Here is a 5,157-nt window from a genome sequence, read left to right on the forward strand (position 1 = left end):
AAAAGTATTTTTATTTGGAGTCTGGTTTATTGAGAAAAAGACAATGCAACTTGTTTGGTAAAGGCCTTTATTGTGAAATTGTTTTATTAAGGAAGACAATGGAGACGATTTTGTAAAGGTCTTTATTATTGAACTGTTGTAATCAAAGAAGACATTGCATTTTATTTTTGTAATAAACTTTTATTGTAATAATGCATGCAAGAAGTAATAATAATGTACTCACGTTTAAGCATTTAATCAATAGATAGAAGTAACATTAAGTAGTGAAAAGCATTTAACTTAGCAAAGTAGAAATGGCAAGCATTACCTGTTTGATGAGGAGCATGAGACGCAGGAGAAAGGCAGAGGGTCCAGAGCAGCAAACAAAGGAGAACAAAGGAAAGCGCTTTATATATGAAGAGTTCAGATGCAAAAGCCTCTAAATGCCATCTGAAATTTTCTTATAGAATGATCATTTTTATCAAGCTTGTAAAATTAAGTAATTTCACTTAAATGATAATTAATAGGTAATCTTCATTGCCATTTAAGTGAAATTATTGAATTTAAATATACAAGCTTGATAAAAATGATCATTCTGTAAGAAAATTTCAGATGGCATTTAGAGTCTTTTGCATCTGAACTCTTCATATGGAGTTACAAGGGGGTTTCCAGAACGGAGGACAGTTCAAGACTTCGGATTGGACAGATTGTCTGTAGAGGACTGAACCTGTGCGGATGTGAACTATAAAAAGTATTGTAAAGAATGTCAAAAGTCACACTGTAAAAAATGATTTGTTAGTTTGACTAAAAAAAGTAAGTTACCTGGTTGCCTTAATTTTGAGTTCATTGAAACTAAAATTGTGAGTTTTTACAACAAGTGATTTTGTCGTCATAGTTTAGGATTAAATATTGTATCAACTTATTCAAGCAATCAAAGGGATTAAGTTAACTTACAAATTTAAATTCACTCAACTTAATTCAATATTATATGAACAAACTAATTCAATATATGAACAAACTATTTTAAGTTAACTCAACGTAATCTTAACTACATATAGTTTGTTGTAACAATTAACTAAGAAGTTTACACGGTTGCCTTAAAATGATGAGTTAAGTCAACTTCATTATGAGTTAAGTCAACTTCAACACAACTTAACATGACAAAAACTTTTTTGTTAAAACAAATTCTGGAATAACAGAGCACAAATAAACCATAACTTTAACGTTTATTATAACATTCACAAAAATATTAACTCATTGAATTGTCTGACAAGTACATCTCCTTTAAATGCTGTTTGAGAAATGCTTTTTAATATTCATAGAGATTTGTTATGAATAGTGGCCTGATATTTTGTGATTTGCTTGTCAACAGTTTTCTTATTTCATTCACTTTATGAGGTTGTACATACTCACATACTCCATACTTGTATTGTTTTATTGAACAGACAAAATATTGTTTTGAGCAAATGATTTTCATGTGTAATGTTCATTAAATGTTTTTTTTGTTTTTTTAATTCGATTGCACTTAATTCAAGCTGATGTTAATGTCATCACACTGACATTTGTTTATTCTCACACATGCTTGACAGTTATAGCAGCAGCTTGTATCCTGTTGCTTTAATGTATTTTTTTTTTTTGATTAGGTTATTAATTTCCCCTCTTTTCTTTTTACATTCGTTTTGTTTGTTATTTTGGCCATTTGGACACCCTGAATATTTGCTCTTTATTTCACTTGTTATCCTTTAATAAATTTATTACTTTTGCTTCAATTTTGTGCATTTGTTTTTTTGATTATCGACCGGAGGGATGCGTGCTGGGATTCCATTTCCACAACCCAACCAATTATTTATTACGCCTCTTTAGTGTTTTATATTCCCCTAGAGGCGGGGCGTAATAAACGCACATTCACGTTTTTTTGTGCAAACAAAGCACTTCATAAACTTGAGCTCAATCCACTGGAGTCACATGGATTACTTCAATTATCAGGCATGAAAACAGGTCAGGGGTAAAAAAGGTGAGAAAGATGCGGCATATATAAAAAATAAACACTTACATTGAAGTTGCATATCTTTGAACAAAATGATTTTCTCCTTTTCATTAGAGCTAGCAAGAGTTATATTTGTTTCTGAGATTTTGTCTTCAAAGTTGATGATTAAAAACATCAAGTCAGAATGTCAGTGCGTGTGAGTAGGGGAGAGTAAAATCCTCTTCCACTAAACACTGAACAGTTTGTTCCTTAATCCGCGAACATGCCTCGCCACCAATTTTCATGAGCATTTTTTGGAGTACTTCAAATGTATATTTGACCTCTTTGGGGTAAGTGACATCCATAGCATAAAGAAGCCCCATTAGTACAGCAAAGGCATTTGACACGTCCTTTAAGCCATCAAGCACAATCTCCTCCTCTAACACCACAGCCACATCAATTATTTCCTTTGGGAGAAGTTTTGCAGTGTTCTCCTCTGTGACCATCAAGAGCCCAACATTCATCCTCTTCACCACCTCTTCCTCATCAGTTGGCTAATAAGAGAAAAGGGAAATTACTATGAATCATAAAATTACAAAGCATTTGTAGGTTAACAATAAATGAGTTTTAAACAGAGGCTAGCCTGCATAGTCCATAGAATCTATAGTAGGGCTGCACGATATGAGGAAAAGCTGCGATGTGCGATAACTTTGTTTAATATTGCAATGACGATACGACTTGCGATACATATTCAAATGTGAATGTTAGCTATACTGTTCCCATGTCTTAGTACTTTAATAGGTTGTTTGCGTGATTCTCAAACGTTTATTACCTGCCTGGTTCAGATTACACGATTTTGGCACGATCCGTTTGACGTAGGGTGTTGTGGGGATTCATAAACGACAACGGGCGTCGGGACGCAAGATTCGCTCGTTTCATCTCGTATAGTGTCATAGTGGGCGACAACCTATGTTGCGTCTGCGATGCTTCACGACATCACAACAGAAAGACTAGCATGTTTAATTTTTTTAACGGTCCTCTACGACGGGTTGAGTATTTAAAGGGGGGGTGAAAAGCCCCTTTTCACTCAATCTCCTGTTAATCTTGAGTACCTATAGAGTAGTATTGCGGCAGTACCGAATATTTCCGGAAAAAATCGATCGGCTGGAGGCGGGCCGTGTGCTAGCTGCTATACTGTCTAATGGCCGTGTGGGCGAAGCTAACGCTGTGAGCTAACGTGCCACACTAACAACACAGAGACATCTGAAGCAGATACCAGTTTTACTCACCGGTTCCAATCACGACCGCAAACCTTTATCATTGCGACTGCTCGATCCATTAGATGCATTAGACGATCTGCAAATCCGTCGATGGGGTTTGTTTGTAAAACAATCACAGGGAAAGTCTTACACAGCTCCGTTGATGCTCTAAAAAAACAAACTCCATCCACTGGTCCGTTAACGCTGGGTTCTTTGGGAATATGTGCATGGTTCTCTTGCCCTGGCATCCAAAAACACACTTATTTGGTGACTATTACTTCCAAAAGGCTCAGCAGAGCAGAGCGCAGTGCTCTGATGGTGAACTGCTTTCTCTGTCTGTCTGGTCTACGAGTGCGCGCGCGCCCGCGTTCTCCCGGCAGAAGTGCCCTTAGGACCCATATAAGGAAATTCCGCCCTCTCTTACGTGAGACAGAGCCATACTCGAAAAAAACTTTCCAAAACTTGTGACAAACCGGAAGGACAATTTTTGGCACAGAAATACTCCTTCAAACAAACAATTTAATTTTTGAAACTTTGTCCATGTTTAGCATGGGAATCCAACTCTTTAACAGTGTAAAAAACTCAGTATTCATGAGACAGTAATTCACCACCCCTTTAAACGAGAGTGAGTGTGCGCGAGTGAGTGAGAGTGCGAGCAACAGTGAGTGTGTCTGTGTGCGCCAGTCAGTGAGTGTGTGCGTGCGAGTGTGTGCATGCAAGTGTGTGTGTGTGCGCGGGTGAGCACGTGTGTGTGTGAGTGAGTGAGCGAGGGACAGTGTGTGTGTGTGTGTGTGTGCGCGCGAGTGTGTGTGTGTGTGTGTGTGTGTGTGCGACTGTGCGCGCGAGTGTGTGTGTGTGTGCGCGCGAGTGAGCGCAAGTGAGTGATTGAGCGAGGGACAATGAGTGTGAGTGTGTGTTATGGAACGCCGTTGGGGACAATACCTATTATATGCAACGCGTGAAATTTGGACGCATTAACACGCACAGTTTGTACGCGTCTTTTTGGTCCGTGTAAACGCGAACGTTTTGTACGTCTAAACGCGAAGTTTTTTGTCATGTTATTTAAAGACACGATCGTTTGTATCGCCTTAACGCAACATTTTTGGCCGTGTATTTTTTGTTACGTGTTTCTATACGAACGTTTTCGTCGTGTAAACATGACATTTTTGAACGTGTAATATTTCTGAGTCTTATTTGATGTGCGACATACAAATTTTTCTGTTTTAGTTAAACTGGTGATAATTTAGAGTCAATGATTAAATACATTCAATGACTGCATGAATTAACATTATATTCTTTTGTAACGTTAAAGGAATTTGTCCTGTAGGAAAAGTGAGTGGTCTCTGTGATCCAACGACCATAGCCTATTTCCCCTCTGGTTAATGCATTCGAGGTGTCTATTTGGACCACTGCAAATAGCCTACTTGTTGGCAGAACTAATTACACTAGGCCAGTCTACCCTATATGTGGAAAAAGTCACCTCTTTAGTCAGCGGTTTCTGTGGCGTAATGTAAAGGGAGACCGGGGTTCTATTCCCACTGATAGCGCTTTTTTTTATAACTTTACAGTTATTAAACGCAAAATTGTTTTCAATAAAAATGATTTGACTTAAAATTCATTTTAATTCATAAAAGTTACATTTAGGGTAAGGTTAGGGGTAGCTCTAGTCTTTAATATCTCAATAAGTTGCCATGATTTTAATATTGTTTTATAAATCTAATAATCTACTGTCAGTTAAATTGCAGGATGTTTAATGCACAACAATACTGATGAGCAAATAGTAACGTTATCTGTCACTATTTATAAGTAAATAGCATCTAAATGTCTACTGAATCCACAACTGTTGCTATTTACACTTGGACTTGGACTGGCTGCCCCACAGTTTACGTGGTCCGCCTGCTGTAGTGATTCTGTAATGTTTATGTGTCGTATGATTGTGTCTGTGTTTAAATG

This window comes from Abramis brama, assembly GCF_963993115.1.
Source record: "Abramis brama genome assembly, chromosome: 1".
NCBI classification, from domain to species: Eukaryota; Metazoa; Chordata; class Actinopteri; order Cypriniformes; family Leuciscidae; genus Abramis; species Abramis brama.